The following is a 22,317-nucleotide window of genomic DNA, read 5'->3' as shown; positions in this document are numbered from 1 at the left end:
AGAGAGTTACAGGACTCTCTCCCAGACCACAGACGCATAATACAAGTCAGAGCTGTATATATAAAAAAAGAAAAGAAAAAAGAAAAAGAAAGTTGTGTTTTCGAAATTGGAGTTCAAGTCATTTTTACTTCCAATAGCGTTAACATACTACACAGGCCAATGGCTAGATTTTTTTTTTACATTTTCATTGTAAGTGGGCTAAAGCAGTTTAAAAGTAGTCTAACATAAATGTAAATGCTGTAATTTGATTATTTTAATAAACCATGAAACTTGGATGGATTTGATGCTGGCGTGACCACAGTGCACACGTCTGATGTTGTTCACAGTGGTCCAAGGGATCGCTCAGGGAGTTTGTGTGTTCACTCAGACACATGAAAAATTAGAGGGAACATTGCTGGTGGGTGGGGCTGCTGCAGTGACCTCATTCACCCCTTCACTGTTACCTACAAGTTACACATTGAAAGTCTTGGGGGGTTGGGGAAAGGAGTTGATCACTCAAGGGTGCCCCCCTCAATTTTACCAGCGCTCCAATTTTGTTCGCATCATATTTTAGTATAGTTTCTGAATTGAGGAGAATAAAAACATATTTAACATTCGATGTAGCTGCATTGTTGAGTAGAAAGCACAGATTAAATAAAGATGTTTAAATTTAGAATAGAATAGAATAATTGCCATTATTGTCACTATACAGTTGTACAATGAGATACAGTTTTAAATTTAATTTTGGAACTTTTTTAATTTAAGAATATCTGAGCAGATGGTGCAAACAGCAAACACCTGCTGCTGAAGACACTGCAGTCCACAGGTTGGAGGAACAGACAGTGACACACAGACAGGTCGGCTGCAGTAACACTTTAATACAGAACACTATCAACAGTAATTCCATCACATGGTCACAGAGTTATCACAGTACAGTCACAGGAACACGGTTACAACATGACAGTAGCTCCTGAGCCAGGCTCCCTGCATCATCTTGAGAAATAAAAGCAAACCATAAAATGATGCTGGAACAGACAGCACTGATGCTTTTGTCTGTCATGTGCCAGTCTCTTTGGATTTCACACTGCTGAGTTTAAAGACATATGAAATGAGCCTCCACCCTTTGCTTCTCCCTGAGCTCAGCTCACATCAGTCGTTAGGCCAGTGTAGCACCTGACTGCATGTTTGAGGCTGAAAGTTTTTTTCCTGTTAGTGATTCCATATTCAGTCACATTCCTGCTGTGTGTGCATGTCTGTCTCTGTAACAGTGACATTTGTGTCCCTGCAGTGCTGATAAATCAGGATGCTTAACCCTTTAAAACCGGTCGGAGCGGGCACGCTCCGTTTTGCATAACTATTTTTAAATCCCGGTAGCACTGCAACCACAGAAGCTAGCGCCATAATTTTTTTTGCATATGAAACCGGAGAAGTTGTGCTTACATCTTATGCCATCAGCTTGTCCTAGGTCACAGTTTCCTTCCACATATAGCTTTGCAAAAACGGCATAAAAAGCACTTGCAGCAACAAAAACATGATATTCCAGAAACACGCTTTGCCGATCCGATCAGCTGTTTGTAACACTTCCTACATCCATCAGCGTGGACTATCGCATGTCCGCCATGACCTGCCCGAAACAGGAAGTGACGTCATCAGGGCCTTATGAGCCTATACTGGTGTTTTTAAAAGTTATGTTTGACTTTATGACTTTCTGTGTCATTTCTGTGATGCTTAGGACTCATATTGCACTGCTGGAAATAGTTTATTTTGATGCACATGCTGGGGTTTTTTTTGCAAATTTGCATTATAATATTTATTTTCGTTTTTCCTGCAGTATATAAAAATTGGTGTATTTAAAAAATAAAACTATGAAGACACTCAAAATACATTTCCTGTGGTGGGAAACTATTTTGTGCAACTTTTTTGTATTTACAGTTTTGAGGGATAAGCCTCTTAAATTTCTCTAACTAGAAATATATGTTAAAAAAACAAAAACGATTTTAAATTTTTTTGTAGTTTATTGCACTTTTTTGCAATTTATGTAATTACCATGCACTTAATGAAGACATATTATTAAAATATGTCTGCATTAATGTATATCAACTTGAAATGCTCCCAATAATGGCACTACAGCATGTAAAAATATAATATAAGCTCTGGTGGACTTCTTCTATGGTACGTCTTAAAGGGTTAAGGAGCCGAAGTCAGCGGCAGCAGAAACAGATGGAGCAGCTCAGTCTCACTGTTACTGTCACAATATTCAACTTTAAGGACACTTTCTGCAGACCTGAGGGAAATCCCAGAGATAACACTGTGTCAGGCTGCATACAAGCGAATATGCATGAATAAGGCAGCTTTTTAAAAAGGCTTTTCTACAGTAAAGAACAGACGGTGACTTATCCAGAGGGACATCATCATTAGACCTGCTCAGTCTGCAGGTTTGCTCACAAACAAGTCAACACTTTAGAACTTTCTGGGGTGTTGGTTGATTTTCTTTCTCTCTCCATTAAAAAAAACTGCTGACAGCAATTAAACTTCAGACTAATACATGATGGTAATTATGTCCTCGTGTGTAATTTTCAGACTTGGGAAAATTATGATGCAGTTAGAGAAAAAAAAATAAGAGAAAAACAAGGCTAAAAACATCCATTCGTGCAGGGATTACCGTAGCAACAGAGTCATTTTCTTCTGACAACACTCATGTGTTAAGAATCAGCAGCGACACACAGACAGAAAGTATTAACACTTTAGTTTGAAAATAGATTCTTTGGTTTGTTTTGCATGTGTGTGTGTGTGTTGGTTGTAGAGAGTACCGTTTAAATGACTTACTGAGAACAAACACAATGTTCCTTGGCGAAGCTGCTCAGCAAAAAAGGAGTTGTAAAGCTAACAGGGACGGCTAAGTATTTGAGTGTTTTGTACGGCGCTTGCTGTTTCACGGTTCATCACAGGATAGTTATCGTACAGTCACGACGCTACAAATAGAGACACAAAGCAAAGGAAACATAAAGCAGCATTCAAGCTATGTTACAAAGAAATATCAGGCACACTGCAGCTGAGTCAGTGTTAAAGCTGCCTGCTCTGGCTCTGAATCAGCTCTAATGGCACTTTGTTTTAGAGCACAGTCAGTGCTGTGGCCTGTTGGCTCATATTCTACATTCTATGTCGCTGTGATTGTAAAGTGCATATGATACGACTTTCACAGATATTGTGTGTATAGCAAGCGAGGTGTTCAACTCTAAAGCTTTATTTGTCCCCCATGATAGACAGTACCTCCACCCCCTGCAGGAGGCTGTGGAGGCGCTGAGAGCTCCTTTAGCAGTGACTGTTACAGCCACGGAGCAGCTCCTTCATCCCCATAGTAACACTGTGACACAGATTCAAATGTACAATCTGAAGCTCATGGGTGGGTTTGTTTGTTTTTTTTCTTTTTTCAAAAAAAAGTAGTGAGAAACAAATCTGGGCATGCATGACGCTGTTTGTGCCCGTTCAGCCATGACTTGGCGTCTAATACAGGGCTGTCCAACATACAGCCAGCGGGTCACATCAGGCCCCTAATACACTTTCATATGTCAGTTATTAATGGCCCGAATGTATGTGGGAGCTGAATCTTCAGTCCTGTTGATCTCCATGCAAACAGGGGTGGGATGATACAGCCAATCACATGCAAAGACAGACTGGGTCATACCACTGTGTCAAAGAATAACAGTAAGTTTAATGGTACCATTTATAGCTATAATTGTGGTTCACCATCTAAAGTCAGTGTGCCACCCCTGCTCTAAATCATGAATTACAGGAACTGTTAACGCTAGGGTTGCCAACTCCCTGAAAAATAAATAAGGGACACCTCGTGGCCAGGGCCGGGCAACCCAGTTCACCCTTCCCAGTGTGGTGAATTTTGTAGCTCTTTTTTTGTGTGTGAAATTATTTTTTAACCATTTGACTTGAATTTGATTTAAGCAGATGCATATTCTTTGTGATATGACCATATGGGAAACAAATGATCATTTAGCCATTTATTTTTAGCTCAAAATGACAACATTAACACAGTAAAACAGGTCTCTTTCTTAAACAGAAGCCTGTCATGCTTAACTTTTGAGAATATAAGTAAATCTTTCTTTAGAAGAACTCTGTCCTGCTTAACTTAAAATTATATAAATTAATAGAAAACAATAGAACGAAAAATACTCTTGTAACTGTGCACATATAGTGCATTTAGTACAGTTGGCTTCAGTTGAGGTATTATTTCAGCTTTTCTAATGCTAATCAGCTGCTCCTGTTTGTAAACCCACTTGTTCCCATGATTACGCATCATAACTCATCATCATTATTCATCTATGTATTACTTTTATGTATTAGTCATGTATTTGTTGTAATCATCTATCCTTGCTGTTGTTTATTACACAAAATAAATTATATTATCACACTTCTGGCCACATAGCGCTGATATTCACTGCACATGCCCATATTAACCTTAACCAGAGGGTTTAAAAAAACACAAACCAGTGTTTACATACCATATCTGCTTCTGCCGTGGCCTGGTGGACAAAAACTTGGTTAAGGGTTCCCCGAGCTGTCACGCCCCTCATGTTCTTCATGTGCCCCCACCACTAGAAGCATGCCTATGGAAAAAGTGCGCCGGCACAAAGTGCAGTGCGCTTTAAAGGTGTTATCGTGCATTTTCCCAGCCAGGTGTTTTCCTTTTCCCATTCCTCCCTGTACTTTTGCAGCCTTTTATTTTTCTTTCTCTGAGGGGAACAAACATTGCTGCTCTAATGCTGGGCTCACACTGTGCGATTTTTGGCCCATTTTGAGACGATTTTTGAGTCGTGCGACCGATTTGGTGATCGGCCCGATTTTGGCCTTCATCGTGCATCGTGTAGTACACGTGGGGTAACGAGAAGCGATTAACACCTCACGACCAGCTCCCGATCATCAATCGCTCGTGAGGGTGTCAACACAGCCGCTCACACTGCTCACGCGCAAACACGTAAACGTCGTGTGCTTGTTGTTGTGGTCATCTGTTGTCTTCCGGTATTTTCTCCGTAAGCGACCTTTCCTCGACCAATGAGATGAGCGGTAATCTGAATTGTCATACTCGAATTGTCATAAGTGTGCTGTCAGCTCATTGGTCACAAAGCAGGAGAGGGGCTGGGAATTATGTTTTCAAACAAAGCGTTAATTCCATAAACATTTATAGACTACTTTTGATTCTCACTGTATTACGGGACAAAGTGCGTCCCTTATTAGCTCAATACGGGACGTGTACTTTTGTTTCTAAATACGGGACGATTCCGTTTTTTAAGGGACGGTTGGCAACCCTAGTTAACGCTCTAGCATAGCATCAGTATATAGCATAGCAAGCATGTCCAGTCAATTGTGACATGCGCAAGCAGTGCCTTCATTAGCAGCTAACGTTAGCCATGCTACCTGCCTGTTACTGACAGTGTTCATGTGCAACACCCTGATAGTTGATGTTGATGCTCCACAAACAGTGATTTGATTGGCTAACGTTGGTTTGTACTGTTAGTGGAATAAATTCAGTCTGTTCGTGAACGTGTGGAGAGTCTTTTGACAACAGCGTCTTTTAGTTTTGGTCATAGTCGATGAGAAACAGTTTCACTGTTTGCTAAAAGAGGTGGACCGTTTGGTGGGAGCAGATCGAACATGTGCTTTAAACTTACTGCACTTCTGATTGGATCTTGTTCACTGACAGAGGTGTTTAGTTATCGTCTTGTTTTCATCATGAACATCAGTGAAACTAATGTGACTCCTGCCTGTGAGTCCAAACATGCTAAACAAGTACCTCCTTTAAAGCAATAGCCATGAAAACTGTAGATTATAAGAGGAAAACTGCAGTGAAATCAAAATCTGTGATTATCTTTAAAAACAAACCACAAAAAGAATACATACATATGAGTTTCCACCCTTTACATGTAATCTCAGCATTATCACTCATTGTAACAGCTGTTATATGAAAAAAACCAAAGAAATGAAAAAAAAAGTTTTCTGTTTAAACTCAGAGGCAGGACTTTCAGGTCAGAGGTCGGTGTTAACAGAATCATCAAGATTAAACACAGGAACAGAAATATGAGAGAAGACCCAAAGTCAAAAGCAGATCACATGTAGGTGGAGCAAACCGCCTTTTGCCAGCATTCAGTGGTGGAGCTGCAGGTGAGAAACAGAAGACAGGTGTGAGACATGATCTACTTCCTGCTTTCTACAAAGTCTCATCAACAATATCTGCATAAAAGGACACGTTCCCCTCCCATAGCAACAACCCGACACCTTCTCTATGATCCATCCCGCCTGTTCCAGCTGCTGCTCTGGGCACATTTTCATGGCACATTTTGGACCCCTCAGTGTCTGAGATTGTGTGAACGTTACAACATACGTGAGCATTGCTGCTGACCATGTCCATCATATTTTGGTCACAGTGCACCATCTTCCAGCAGGACAAAACACTGTGATACTAATTGGTGAACAGGACAGTGACTCAGTTCTCGGTCCAGTGGAGAAATCTTGGGATGGAACAGGAGAGTCACATCGTGGATGTGCAGGAACTGTGCAACGCTTTCATGTTAACATGGAGCAAAATGTTAGAGGAAGGTTTCCAGCTCCATGTTGCATTTATGCCTTGAAGGATTAAGGCAGTTCTGAAGGTAAAAGGGGGCCAACCCAGTGCTAACAAGGTATACCTAACAACATGAGCAGTGAGTTTAGATTGATGAAAACAACTTCATCATGTTTATTGTAAGTCATGATTAAACTAATTGTGCTATAACTCCTAGAACCTCGGCCTCATGTGTGCAGACGTTTTATGAAAGGGGCTCAAAGGCTGATCTTCACAAGGGGCTGTAACTGAAGGAACAACGCTTCAGGTGTCCTGCAGTGTACCCCCACCCACTTAAGCAAACAATTTAGGTGACAGTGGGAAGGTAAAACTCCCTTTTAACAGGAAGAAATCCTCCAGCAGAACCAGTCGCAGAGAGGAGCAGCCATCTGAGACACCAGCTGAGGGGAGCTGACGTGGACTTGAGAAAAGACACGCTGTGGAAGAGAGCCAGAGATTAATAATTACTAATGATTCAGTGTAGAGAGGTGTCTAAACACATAGTGAGGTAAGAAGAAACACTCAGTACATCATGGGAATCCCCCAGCAGCCTAGACTGCAGCGTAACCAAGGCAACTGTAGTTGTGATTTGAGGCACACAGAGAACAGATTGTTGACGACTCTACAAACTTACCCACTGGAACAATCATCAGCTGGATGGTGTTGATGATATCAGTATTCTCAATGTGAGTCTTCCATTGGTATCTTTCTTTGTCGACGGCCAGACACTCATATGTTCCATTCTCAGCCTGCGTCACATCCTGCAGAGCCAAGGACAAATTCCCACTGTCCATCCATCCATCCATCAGATGCAAGCGGCTAGTTGAAGATGGATACTTGTTGGCTCGATGAGACATCTTGCTCTGGTACAAAAGTACTTTTTCTCGCTTTAGGTCAGTTCTCCTCCACACTACAGCCGCAGTGGGATAATCTTTATGGACCTGACACGGCAGAATGACATCCTGTCCACACTCAGCTCTGATAATTGTCAGGGCTGAAGGAGAGAAGAGACAACACAGGACAGAATCAATCTTTTCTAAGTACATTTCAAGGCAAACGCTAACTCTCTCTCTCTCTCTCACACACACACACACACACACACACACACACACACACACACACACACACACACACAAACCCATGCATGCACACACACACACACTTCCTGTAACAAACCCAGGAAGATAAGAATTGTGTCACCAACTCATCACTTGCATGATCCTGAATCTGAAAATAGAATTACTGTGATTCTAAAAACAGGCCTTACTGAGAGCTGTGTGTGTGTGTGTGTGTGTGTGTGTGTGTGTGTGTGTGTGTGTGTGTGTGTGTGTGTGTGTGTGAGAGAGAGAGAGAGAGAGAGAGAGGGAGAGAGAGTGTTCACCCTGACACGTGTTTGTGGGGACCAAAAATTGGACAATTAATATACTTGTGGGGACCAACAGACCTTATGGGGACAAATTCTTGGCACCATGATTTTGAAGACATTTGTTGAGACTCAAAATGTGGTGTTAGTGTCAGAGTTACAGATAAGTTAGGGTCAGGCATTCAAACTCACATTCGCACCTATGGGCAGTTTTTTGTTACCAGTTAATCTGACTGTGTTGAAAACAAACATGGGGAGACAAGCACAGAAAGACCCCAGCCTGATGGTGGAATTAATGAAGGAACTTTAAAGTTTAAATCATGTAAGTCTGAGTGAGAGCAATAAGGTGTGGTTGGACATCAGATAATTAAATATCAACAACTTGATTGTGACCAATCAAGTTTTTGGTGGTGCTGTCACTTGTTTTTTGCTCTCTTTGTGGTAGAGTATCATTTCCTGTTACAACACACACAGTGGTAGTGAGGGCCAAATGAAACTTTCCGAAGCTCGTATTGAAAAAGGGTACAGTACTCGAGGCTTTTCAACACAGTCTTCTTTGGTGACATCTGGTGGCCAAACATATGAAGGGAGGCTTGAATCTACAACTTATAATGAAGTTCTTCAACATGATTATCCACTTAACAGAACTGAGCTGACAGCTTCTGTTTAACATCATGTGAAAGTTCTGTCACTGTACATTTCAGACCTGGGGGCAGAATTGCTCATGGCAATAAAAAGACGTATAGAAAAACTTATTTCATAGTTTAATCTTGATGTGCTTCTGGAGCACACTCTCTGTGTATTCACTTGCTAATTATTGTCAGTAATTACTTATTGTGTCTTTAGGGTTTCGCTAGCTTAGCATAGCTCTTAGCCAACTCGCTAGCAGCATGGGCTCTTCACCTGACCCCCTACACTTTCCTGCTCATTGTGTCAAATTTAGTTACTCCTCTGCCTCCTTTATCAGTAATGATCATTGTATTAAATGTAGCCTATCTGCAGCTCTGGAAGCTGGGATCACTGAATTGTAGACCCGGCTTCGCACTCTTGATACACCCGTAGCTAGCCAGGCCCCTGTAGCTGGTGCAGCCGAAGGTGGTGTAGGCCCCGCTAGCTGTCACCTGACAGACTGTCAAGAACAGCTGAGGAAACAGGAAGGCTGGGTGACGGTGAGGAGGAAGCATAGTCTTAAACAGAAGCCCCATGTACACCACCAACCTGTTCATGTGTCTAACCGTTTTTCCCCACTCTGCAACACACCGGCCGGGGATCTAACTCTGGTAATTGGCGATTCTGTTCTGAGACATGTAAATGGACTGGTTCTTATATGGTGCTTTTTCTACTCTATCTGAGCATTAATGTGCTTTACTCAACTTTCCCCATTAACACCCGAGATATGTGAAGACTTATCGAAGTGTCTGAAATGTAACATTCCAACTTCCCCCTTAGTGTGTTTGTTGGGCAGCTTAGATAATGTCACTTCAGAAAAGAATATCGCCCATATGGTTTTCACTGCCCTATGCATAGCCAAGAAAACAGTCCTCATGAACTGGAAAAATAAAAATAATCTTAATTCTAACCAATATAGAAATTATCTATTAGATTACATTAGTCTTGATACAGCCTCTGCCACCACATCAGATCAATTGCTCTGGGCTCCTTTGATCAGCTCCATCACCTAGTGGGGGTGGGGGGTCATAGTTTGGTCCCGCCTTCACTGTTGTGATTGGTGTGGGGGTAGGGACAGGCTTAGGGCGTCGGGGGGTTCCCCGGAGGCATCTTCCTTGGGGGGCTCAACCCGGGGTAGCGGTCATGTCCGGTTAGGGGCTCTGTTGGCTCTCAGGTGACTGTTTCCTCGCAGCTGCGTGCAGCGGGGCTAGGGGAGGGTCTGTGCTGACGGACGTGGGTTACTGACCTGGTAGCCTGGCTGCCCCTGGGTGGGTCCGGGATGGGCGTGAGGTTCTGGGGGCGCTCCGTCTCTGGGCTGGGACCCGGACCGGGCCTCGGGGGCTTGGGTCCTGGTTGGTGTGTTGCCGGGGTTGTGGGCGGGTGGGTGCATGGGGGCCCAGCCCTGGAGCAGGGTGCCGCCGGTGCGTCGAGCCACCTGGGGGGCTCTTCAACTGGTGGGGGAGATTGTCACATCTTGCAGGAGCTTTCCTCTCCTCAGGAACTGCCTCTGCAGGAGGGGGAGATACAGGAGAGGTGGAGGAAGATCTCAGCCTGGGTGTTTATTGTCTTATGTAGTCTGGAAGATGAGTGGATGGTGGGGTGGGTGCAGTTTTCTCTGTGGTGGGGTTGGGTGGACTGTCCCGGGCTCTGTGGGGCCGGGCGGCGCTGCTGCACTGGGCCCGGTCTGGATGGGCCTGGGCCCCCTTTCCCTGGCGGGTCGCGGAGTATGGGGGTGCCTACTGGGGTCAGCGGGGGAGCTGGCCCCAGGGAGGGGTCACTTGCCCCTCCCTTCCTTCCCTCCCCATCTCCAGCTGCCTCCCTCTTCCCGCTCCACCACAACCACCCACACATGCAGGGCCTTGGAGTAGGGGTATGTCACCAGGGTGCAGAGGAGGCTACCCCCCCCCCCCCCCTCTGTCCCCTTCTGGCTGCCTCTGCCTCAATTTTATCCCACAACTTAGACATTCACATTACTCACACTCTCATTACACATACATATAGGATCTTGGGGGTGGGCACGATACACGGAGTCCAAAGTACCATCAGGGTGTACACCCCACCCCTGGCATCGTTGCCCACCTCTCAATTTTAAATACACGTAGACATTGAGGGCTAGCAGGAGGGACCATGCGCTTACCTGCTGCTCTCTGGCAGGTAGCTCCAAGCCCTCCTGGGTTTTAAATGCACCTTAGAACACACATGCATCAACATTACAATGAGCGGGTGGAGGGAGGTTTGGAGTCTTCTCTCACCCCCGTTCTCTGCGACCTGCTGGAGCGGGAGGGCTAGGACTAGGAGGAGGAGTTGGCCGTCCGACTGCGGTCTGGAGTGTGGAGCCTTCCTGCTGCTGCGGAGTCGGGGCGGTCTGCCTCCCCCCACCGCAGGGAAAAGGGAAACACCACCTGGGTCTGGGTGCAGTTCCCCCCTCCAGGGGCGGGGGCACCTAGACCCGGTTTGTAGAGTACGCTTGGGGAGTGTGATCGTGTGTACAACGTCTCTTTATGTCTGTCTCCACGTTGGTTGAGTGTGGAGTAAGTGCATATGAGAGCATGAGGGTGGGAATGGATGTTTGTATCTGTGTGTGCCTGTATGTCTGTGTCTATATGTCAGGTTGGGTGTCAGGCGCCACCTCTCTGGGGACATCTCAGGCCCTCCAAGGTTTGGAGGCCTATCTCCCCCTACCACCACTTCCCCTGCCAGTGGCGGACCCCCTCAGACATCGGTGCGTTGGTGGTTCTTTGTGTCCGGGGATGGGCGTCCAGGTACACACCGGCTCACTCCTTGGTGGCCGCTTATCGGGGCCTGGAGCCTGGGGCTCGCTCGGGCCACTTCGGAGGTGGGGTGCCCCCGGCCTCTCGGCCTGGGGCTCGGTCACTCAGGCGCAGCTGGCTGCCGGCGGAGCTCACAGGCGCGTCACTGCAACCCCCCCTGGCTTCTGCTCCGCGGCTGCTGAGTGAGCCCTCATCTGGGACTCTCCTCAGCTCTTTCCGGGACAGTGGCGCAGCTGCCCCTCTGTTGGTCTTCCTTGGTCTCTTGTGTTCTGGGGGCCTCTGGATGTCTGGAGTTTTGATCTCCTCCACACCTGCTTCACGCCCTGGAGGACGGGGCTGTGGTCCCCCCACACCCTCTAGCAGATCATTACATGAAGGAACCTTTTAAAAAACAAAAAAAAAGCGCGTCCATGCTCACAGGTGTACACACGGGTGATCACACCCACAAACTACACCCTTTTTGGCTCCTACCTCAAAGCACACTGTGTTCTGTTGATCTTATGTGCTGCACAATAATGTTTAACATTTAGTATTTACTGTCATATTCCCATATATCATTGTGATGTTGTTTATTCTATTACTCTTGTTCTCTTCTGCTTGCTTTCTTTTTTCTTTCTCAGCAGGTGATCCAGGTGATTGATATATGCATTTTTTTCTCTCTGCCCGTTCTGTTGGTTTTTGTCTTTTGCCCTTCTCCCCCGTCCCTCTTCTCAGCTGTTTCTCTTTCCCTCTTTCTTTCTCCCCTTCTTTCCCCCAGTCAAGTCTGTCCCGTATTCAGTAAGTGAAAATAAAATAAACAATAAAAGGTGAATCAAATGGACCATTACGGCAAGGCTGGGATGGTCAGTTTGGTAAAGTAAATCCGTTGGGCATCTTTCTTTGCCTTTAGACAACAATTCTGATGGCAAAAGAGCCAAACGGGACAGGCAAAAAAAAAAAAAAAAAAAAGAGAAATCTTGGGATGGAACAGGAGATTCACATCGTGGATGTGCAGGAACTGTGCAACGCTTTCATGTTAACATGGAGCAAAATGTTAGAGGAAGGTTTCCAGCTCCATGTTGCATTTATGCCTGAAAGGATTAAGGCAGTTCTGAAGGTAAAAGGGGGCCAACCCAGTGCTAACAAGGTATACCTAACAACATGAGCAGTGAGTTTAGATTGATGAAAACAACTTCATCATGTTTATTGTAAGTCATGATTAAACTAATTGTGCTATAACTCCCAGAACCTCGGCCTCATGTGTGCAGACGTTTTATGAAAGGGGCTCAAAGGCTGATCGTCACAAGGGGCTGTAACTGAAGGAACAACGCTTCAGGTGTCCTGCAGTGCACCCCCACCCACTTAAGCAAACAATTTAGGTGACAGTGGGAAGGTAAAACTCCCTTTTAACAGGAAGAAATCCTCCAGCAGAACCAGTCGCAGAGAGGAGCAGCCATCTGAGACACCAGCTGAGGGGAGCTGACGTGGACAGGAGAAAAGACACGCTGTGGAAGAGAGCCAGAGATTAATAATTACTAATGATTCAGTGTAGAGAGGTGTCTAAACACATAGTGAGGTAAGAAGAAACACTCAGTACATCATGGGAATCCCCCAGCAGCCTAGACTGCAGCGTAACCAAGGCAACTGTAGTTGTGATTTGAGGCACACAGAGAACAGATTGTTGACGACTCTACAAACTTACCCACTGGAACAATCATCAGCTGGATGGTGTTGATGATATCAGTATTCTCAATGTGAGTCTTCCATTGGTATCTTTCTTTGTCGACGGCCAGACACTCATATGTTCCATTCTCAGCCTGCGTCACATCCTGCAGAGCCAAGGACAAATTCCCCCTGTCCATCCATCCATCCATCAGATGCAAGCGGCTAGTTGAAGATGGATACTTGTTGGCTCGATGAGACATCTTGCTCTGGTACAAAAGTACTTTTTCTCGCTTTAGGTCAGTTCTCCTCCACACTACAGCCGCAGTGGGATAATCTTTATGGACCTGACACGGCAGAATGACATCCTGTCCACACTCAGCTCTGATAATTGTCAGGGCTGAAGGAGAGAAGAGACAACACAGGACAGAATCAATCTTTTCTAAGTACATTTCAAGGCAAACGCTAACTCTCTCTCTCTCACACACACACACACACACACACACACACACACACACACACACACACACACACACACACACACACACACAAACCCATGCATGCACACACACACACACTTCCTGTAACAAACCCAGGAAGATAAGAATTGTGTCACCAACTCATCACTTGCATGATCCTGAATCTGAAAATAGAATTACTGTGATTCTAAAAACAGGCCTTACTGAGAGCTGTGTGTGTGTGTGTGTGTGTGTGTGTGTGTGTGTGTGTGTGTGTGTGTGTGTGTGTGTGTGAGAGAGAGAGAGAGAGAGAGAGCGAGGGAGAGAGAGTGTTCACCCTGACACGTGTTTGTGGGGACCAAAAATTGGACAATTAATATACTTGTGGGGACCAACAGACCTTATGGGGACAAATTCTTGGCACCATGATTTTGAAGACATTTGTTGAGACTCAAAATGTGGTGTTAGTGTCAGAGTTACAGATAAGTTAGGGTCAGGCATTCAAACTCACATTCGCACCTATGGGCAGTTTTTTGTTACCAGTTAATCTGACTGTGTTGAAAACAAACATGGGGAGACAAGCACAGAAAGACCCCAGCCTGATGGTGGAATTAATGAAGGAACTTTAAAGTTTAAATCATGTAAGTCTGAGTGAGAGCAATAAGGTGTGGTTGGACATCAGATAATTAAATATCAACAACTTGATTGTGACCAATCAAGTTTTTGGTGGTGCTGTCACTTGTTTTTTGCTCTCTTTGTGGTAGAGTATCATTTCCTGTTACAACACACACAGTGGTAGTGAGGGCCAAATGAAACTTTCCGAAGCTCGTATTGAAAAAGGGTACAGTACTCGAGGCTTTTCAACACAGTCTTCTTTGGTGACATCTGGTGGCCAAACATATGAAGGGAGGCTTGAATCTACAACTTATAATGAAGTTCTTCAACATGATTATCCACTTAACAGAACTGAGCTGACAGCTTCTGTTTAACATCATGTGAAAGTTCTGTCACTGTACATTTCAGACCTGGGGGCAGAATTGCTCATGGCAATAAAAAGACGTATAGAAAAACTTATTTCATAGTTTAATCTTGATGTGCTTCTGGAGCACACTCTCTGTGTATTCACTTGCTAATTATTGTCAGTAATTACTTATTGTGTCTTTAGGGTTTCGCTAGCTTAGCATAGCTCTTAGCCAACTCGCTAGCAGCATGGGCTCTTCACCTGACCCCCTACACTTTCCTGCTCATTGTGTCAAATTTAGTTACTCCTCTGCCTCCTTTATCAGTAATGATCATTGTATTAAATGTAGCCTATCTGCAGCTCTGGAAGCTGGGATCACTGAATTGTAGACCCGGCTTCGCACTCTTGATACACCCGTAGCTAGCCAGGCCCCTGTAGCTGGTGCAGCCGAAGGTGGTGTAGGCCCCGCTAGCTGTCACCTGACAGACTGTCAAGAACAGCTGAGGAAACAGGAAGGCTGGGTGACGGTGAGGAGGAAGCATAGTCTTAAACAGAAGCCCCATGTACACCACCAACCTGTTCATGTGTCTAACCGTTTTTCCCCACTCTGCAACACACCGGCCGGGGATCTAACTCTGGTAATTGGCGATTCTGTTCTGAGACATGTAAATGGACTGGTTCTTATATGGTGCTTTTTCTACTCTATCTGAGCATTAATGTGCTTTACTCAACTTTCCCCATTAACACCCTATCGCACAAGTACCTTTTCTATGCTCTTTGTCTATAAGTGCTTTCTATCTAATATATACACACATTCATTCTCCAATAAATGCATCAGAGAGCAACTTGGGGTTACTATCTTGCCCAAGGATATCTGGCACACAGACCAATCTTATGATTGGTCTGTGTGCGCAATCATGCGCTGCTGGCACGGTCTCCAATGACAATGTTTACAACCATTGGAGACGTGAGCAGGACAGACGGAACAATTGACGGAAAAAGTGTGGACTTTATACCAGTTTTTAAATTGTGTTGATAGGCCACGTAAAACCAGAGTTATGATAAAAATATGTGCAATGTTTGTTTTTTTCCTGAATACTGTCATTGTTTATATTTACTTTGGGAAAAATGGTAAAAACTGCGTTTTATAAGGAATGCGTTTGAAAGCACTCTCCACCTGTGAGCAAAACCAAAAAAAACTCACCCTTTTCTATTGGTGGAAAAATGTACCATGTCGACCATTAAAAAAAGGAAATGGAAACATGACATTTAGTTGTTTAGGAAGGGGGAAGTTTAGGAGTGACGGCGTTTGCAACGTTTAGCGTGTTTGGAGTCTAAAGTCAGTGTGTTGTCTTGTGTAGTTAGTGTGTAGTGTAGTCAATTGTTTTGTTGTGTGTGTCAGAACATGAGGCGACTGCTGAATGTTACAGGTGTTACAGGAGTGATACATCTCCTGTTGTCAGGCCTGCAGGTATCAGGCTGTTGTTCTCCTTTATCTCATAGTGGACAGAAATTATTTTTTGGAGTGGCACAAATAATTTGTGTGGCATCAGATTTGATGCAGAACAGCTGATTGTTCTGTAAATAGTTTGAAATGTTTATTTAAAAAAACACCTTGGCTGCATTTTTAGATAAACAGATGCAAAAAACTTTGTTGTTTGCATAACTCAGTTACTTTGTTGAAGAAGTAACTATATAAGTAATTTCCCAACATTGGTCATTATATGCTGTATTTTGCAGACAGAGTTACAGGACTCTCCCCCAGACCACAGACTCATACTCATAAAGTCAGAGCTTTATAGAAAAAAAGAAAAAAAAAGTTGTGTTTTCAAAATTGGAGTTCAAGTTATTTTTACTTCCAGTAGTGTTAACATACTACACAGGTCATGAAAAAGATTTTCTTTTAAAATTTTCATTGTAAGTGGGCTAAAGCACTTAATTAAAAGTAGTCTAACATGAATGTAAATGCTGTAATTTGATTATTTTAATAAACCATGTAACTTGGACGGATTTGATGCTGGCGTGACCACAGTGCACACGTCTGCTGTTGTTCACAGTGGTCCAAGGGATCGCTCAGGGAGTTTGTGTGTTCGCTCAGACACATGAAAAATTAGAGGGAACATTGCACATCATCATGAATATTAAACTATAGTGTATATATTGTATAATATGAGTGAAAAGTAAACCATGTGACATGTAAACCTGGGTTACTAGGAAAGACCAAAATAATTTCTTTGATGTTATAATTGATCGAGCATGTTGAATCTGACCAGAAAAGCCCCGAAATGAGAGGGAGCCACAGAGAGGATGAGGAGGAGGATACTGGCTGTGAGGGACACACAGTGGACCAGTCCTTAGACCTGTGTGTCTCACACTGCCCTGTGATGACACTCCATACACGCAGTTTCATTAACACTAATGAATAATAATGAAAAGATAAAGTAATGAGTTACTATAGTTCTCAGTTACAGCCTCATGTTTACTCCATATTCATCTCTTTTCAGACATCAGCAGGATCAAGGATGACCCCCCCACCCCAGTCTGAGGACGTTCCCCACCACATGAATGGGGGACGGGAGGCACAGCTTCCAGCCCAGCTGGTAGGAAAGTCCTCCTTGGGTGGACTTCTCTGTAACTATGGACTCTGCCTGTTGTCATGGGTGCAGACGTTTCAGTCCATAGACATTTCAGCCAGTGCTTTTTAAACATTAACTGTGCACATGTACGGGATGTGAAATCTTCTGTTTTATTGTTAAATGTTCATTCACTTTGTTTGTGCTCCAAATAAATCCCCTTCATAGATGAAGCAGTTCAATTTTGTCCTCTTGGTTTGGTTCAATGCCCCCATGAAAAAACACCCTGAGCCCAACCTGCTAAATCTGGTGTGGAACTGCCACTGCTGTGAAGCTTCATCTTCATGTATCAAATTCTGTACTTAAAAAGTCCCCTTCCACTCATTTTCATGTCCATTTCCTGCACAATGAAACCTGAGGCAATGCTTAAACATGAGTCTGTCAACACCTATAAACACAACAGCCTTCATGTGCATGAATCAGGGTCTGTCATTTAGCAAAGAAACTTCAAACACTAGTACAAAAACAATCAAGCGGTCCTTCCAAATCTCATATTTGAGCGCACGGTAATAAAAACACTTGAGGATAATCAGTGCCCGTGTCTGAATCTTGACAGATGCAAAAATAAACAGAAAACAAAACAGCAGATTTTTAGTTAGAGAAGTGAAGAAAATGCTGTTTTCATTTTCTTCCCAACATTAGAAGAGTCTAACATGATGCACACGTGTAGAAACAGACACATATACCTGTGCATGAACACTGCTGTGCAGACAAAACACACGATTTCCATCTTTCTCATGCAAAAACTCACCTACAGATCTTGTAAACCGGCAGAGAAGAATCAAAGCCAACACAGCTTTGCTGAACATGGTTGTATTCTCAGCAGTGGAGGTGCAATGCTCAGAGCTCCTTAGTCCTCTTGGGTTTGGGGGATATGAGCGCTCATAGCAAGAGGACTGCAAGGGTACAGACCTTTATACACTTGAGTGTGCTGACAGCAGTCATGTGCTCATGTTGCGTCTGGCCCTCACTGTCACACTCACTGTATCCACTAACACATCCACCCGGCTGAGCAGCTGCACACACGTGTCTACACTCATACATGCAGCTGCTGAGAGTGACGTCAGGCTGCAGGTCAGTAACCATGGTTTCAGGTGACGCTCTGAAACTGATGATTCCAGCCAAAGATGTCAGGTTATTGTTTCCATGCAGAATCAAGACTGAAGACAAATAAATCCACTTTCTGTTTACATAGTGCTTTACTGTAATTTCCATGGTAATGCTGACTTATAAAAACAAAGGTGATCCATCAGTCCAGATGAATAATGTGAGCTCATTTAAGCGCACGTTTGTGTATTCAGAGCCATGAATGTTGATGTACTCTGTCCACTGATGACTAGTCATCCACCCATTCACACACTGGCGATGGCAAGCTGCATTGTAGCCACAGCCACCCTGGGGTGCACTGACAGAGGCGAGGCTGCCGGACACTGGCGCCACCGGGCCCTCTGACCACCACCAGTAGGCAACGGGTGAAGTGTCTTTCCCAAGGACACAACGACCGAGACTGGCAGAGCCGGCAACCTTCCGATTACAAGGCGAACTCCCAACTCTTGAGCCACGATCGCCCCCCATATAATACATATATTAGTAATTATTTTAAATGATTGAATATTTTAAATAAAAGTACAGTTATGAATCAGTTAAACAGCTAAGAGAGCGGGGTGAAATAAAGGCTTTAAGTCTGAGGCACCATGAAAGCGAGTTAATAGAGAAAGTTTAAACTCATTATTAAAGCTGGAGGACTGATGGATGGGGAGCTGTGTGTGAGCACACCTGCAGGGATGGGGCTGCTGGCTGGAAGTAATTACTGAGGTTGGGTCAAGGAGATCGATCAGAGAGACAGTCTGAATAAACATCAGCACTTATTCGTTCAGTTTTATTCACATAGCATCAAATCAAATCAAATCAAATCAAATCAACAGTTCATGCACTTTATATTGTAAAGACCCTACAATTACAGTTAAAACTGCTGTAACTAATGATCTACATGGAAACACATCTATGGAGAGGAAATCCACCTGCTGAGGGTCACATCTGCATCATTGTAGCTACAGTGGATGTTTCAGTGTCAGGACTGAAGGTGGAGCTTTGTGTGTCTCAGGGTGAGCCCGCAGCAGCTGCCTCCAACCGAGGACATGCCTCCATCACTCTCAGCACTGGAGCCCCCCAGGGGTGTGTTCTGAGCCTGCTGTACTCGTTGTACACATATGGCTGTGTGGCCACTACCAGCTCCACCACCATCATTAAGTTTGCTGACGACACCGTCGTGGTGGGCCTGATCTCTGATAACAACAAGACGGCCTACCTGAAGGAGATTAGGAAATATATATTTATATATTTTTCTTATATATTTGTATATTGTGTATTTGTGTATTGTGCATTTTGTTGTACAGTTATTTTATTTTTAACTTTAATATATTTTATTTTATTCCTTCCTAGCTAAATTTACCCTTCATTTTAATTTTCATATTTATTTTATTATCCTATTCAGTCTTTTTTTTTTTTCTTTAGGTCACGAGCAGTTGTCTAAGCATTTCACTGCATATCGTACTGTGTATGACTGTGTATGTGACAAATAAAATTTGAATTTGAATACTTTACCATCTTAAATCTAACAAATTCCTTCATGAATTACATTTAGTCAAAGGTCAAAGGTCAAATGCTTCTTTGTCTTTCTCCACAGAACCATTTCCATCCTGGACCACAGCTCTCCTGGCTTTTCTTGTTGTTTCTGGAGGTCTTTTATTCTATTTCTGGCAGTATTTCATGTCAGGTGAGTGTCTCCTACTACAGACAGCTGTCTGAAACATGCTAACACTGAACCCTCACACAGAACGTTTATGGCCTTTTTATCTAATAATGACAAAACAACGTCTGAGCCATGATCCTCATGTTGCTTTTAGAGAAAGCCATTAATACTTTTTATCAAGAGTAATATTACTATTATAATGATACTTCCCAGGTTATTGTCATGTGTTTTACAAGAGAAAAGGCATTTCTCTGAGCAATTCTTTCTTTGCTGTCCACCCACAGATGCCGATTAACATATACAATAGAAATAGAACATATAATACAAATAGTACAAATAAATAAATGAAGACAGAAAACAGACAAAATATGGAGATTTGAAACAGAGATGCGTGAAAAAGAGCTATAGCTTAATATGCAGGATGACCTGATGTGCAAAAAATCATTATTACTATTCAAAGTGGGTCGGCTGTTCAAGAGTGATGGCAGTGGGGAAGAAGGAGTTGTTGAGTCTGGATTTCAATTCAATTCAATTCAATTTTATTTATATAGCGCCAAATCACAACAAAAGTTGCCTCAAGGTGCTTCATAGATACAGAGAAAAACCCAACAATCATATGACCCCCTATGAACAAGCACTTTGGCGACAGTGGGAAGGAAAAACTCCCTTTTAACAGGAAGAAACCTCCAGCAGAACCAGGCTCAGGGAGGGGCGGGGCCATCTGCTGCGACCGGTTGGGGTGAGAGAAGGAAGACAGGATAAAGACATGCTGTGGAAGAGAGACAGAGGTTAATAACAGATATGATTCAGCAGAGAGGTCTATTAACACATAGTGAGTGAGAAAGGTGACTGGAAAGGAAAAACTCAATGCATCATGGGAATCCCCGGCAGCCTACATCTATTGCAGCATAACTAAGGGAGGATTCAGGGTCACCTGGTCCAGCCCTAACTATGTGCTTTAGCAAAAAGGAAAGTTTTAAGCCTAATCTTAAAAGCAGAGATAGTGTCTGTCTCCCGAATCCAAACTCCAAATTTCACACTTCTAAACCTTTGTCTCGAGGGCAGAAGTGTGAACAGTCCGTGTTGGGGGTGTGTGGGGTCTTTGAGGATGGAGGCAGCTCTCCTCTGGACTCTGCGATGGTAGATGTTCTGCAGAGAGGGCAGCTGAGTCCTGATGATCTTCTCCACAGTTGTTATCACTCTCTGCAGGCATTTGCGGTCCATAGCAGTAGTGCTGCCGTACCATGCAGCTGCTCAGTGTTCTCTCTACAATGCAGCTGTAGAACCTGCTGTAGTCCTTGTGGGTGTTTTTGACCAGTCAAATCTTTGTATTTCACTCTCTTCTCATTGTGTTTGCTGTTCTCTCAGGGTGTCGGGTGGAGGTGGAGGAGTCTGTCTGGTTGCCCTTTAAAACCACAGCTCAGCTGCCTGAAGACACTCTAGTAGAGTGGTGGCACCGTCCTGAGAAGCCTGACAAACAGGAGCGGGATTATAGAGACCGAGTGAAGATGAAAGACGAGCGTCTGAAAAGCAGACAGTTCAGCCTGACCTTTAAACGCTCCACAGAGAGAGACAGTGGCAGATACAGCTGTGTGGCCTGGAGCCGCGGACACGTAATCGGATGAAGAATCGTGCTGCTCACAATTGCAGGTGTTTGTTCATTTTCATTTGGTTCTCTCTGCTTTCACTTATTATTTTATTGTATTTGTATGTGGAGGTGTCGTGTCTCCTCTGCAGGGAGAGATCAGCACATCAGGAAGAGAAGCAGCTCCACTGATCCGACTCCTCTGATGGCTGATCGATCAATTTGATCTGTGTGTTCTTTGATTATTGATCAGTGATGTCAGAGTGGAATCAGTGTGATGATATGAATTCTACTGTAAACACTTTTTCCTTCATTTTCTCCTACTGATCACTTTATGTCTTTACTCTGTAGTCATGTCCTGTTTAAAGCTTTGTGAGTGTCGGGTAAGCAGTGAGCAATCTGCATGAGTGGGAGATGTGGACGCTGTTGCAGGAAGGCTGTATTTTATTTATTTATGTGAGTTTAATCCATTAAATTAATAAAGAGCCACTCTGATGTTCTTTGTGAGTCTTTCGGGTGATTCTGTTTTCACATGCAGCTCAGCTGTTACTATGAGTACAGCATGAAGAAGATAAAAGGAGGATTAGACATCAGTTGGTAGTTAACTAACATACAAAGTCCTGCAGCTTCCTAACCAGCTGGTTTCAACAAGTCTCACCTGTGAGGTGGACTGTTAACACCTCCTCCTCATCATCTTTCCTGCGCCTTCAGGGAGAAACGGAGGACTCCCCTCAGTTATTACATTCATTCATTATTACGTTCTTAGCTGATCCTACATTACAAAATGATTTTAACAATGAATGCAGTGGTGAATATGCGTTTAACCTTCCTGTCATGTTCGGTTTACATGTTTCGATTTACAACTTAAAACACTCATAAATATTGTGTTTTGCAT

General features: G+C 43.8%; 1 long non-coding RNA gene across 1 annotated transcript in view; it reads left to right on the top strand.

Moving 5' to 3' along the window:
* The window catches only part of LOC146713256 (uncharacterized), a 42,118-nt gene extending 20,196 nt beyond the window's left edge, over positions 1-21,922 (top strand). The window contains exons 3-5 of the long non-coding RNA XR_014917593.1: positions 16,957-17,052; positions 19,772-19,861; positions 21,206-21,922. This is a non-coding gene — a long non-coding RNA (uncharacterized LOC146713256). The remainder of the gene's footprint in view (positions 1-16,956; positions 17,053-19,771; positions 19,862-21,205) is intronic.
* The last annotated feature ends 395 nt before the right edge of the window (positions 21,923-22,317 follow it).

Source organism: Copadichromis virginalis, linkage group LG3 (assembly GCF_057382275.1).
Source record: "Copadichromis virginalis isolate Kocher_CV1m ecotype Utaka linkage group LG3, C_Virginalis_male_GT1.1, whole genome shotgun sequence".
Classification (NCBI taxonomy): Eukaryota; Metazoa; Chordata; class Actinopteri; order Cichliformes; family Cichlidae; genus Copadichromis; species Copadichromis virginalis.
Note: the sequence above shows the minus strand (reverse complement) of the source record. Positions and strands in the feature narration are given on the sequence as shown.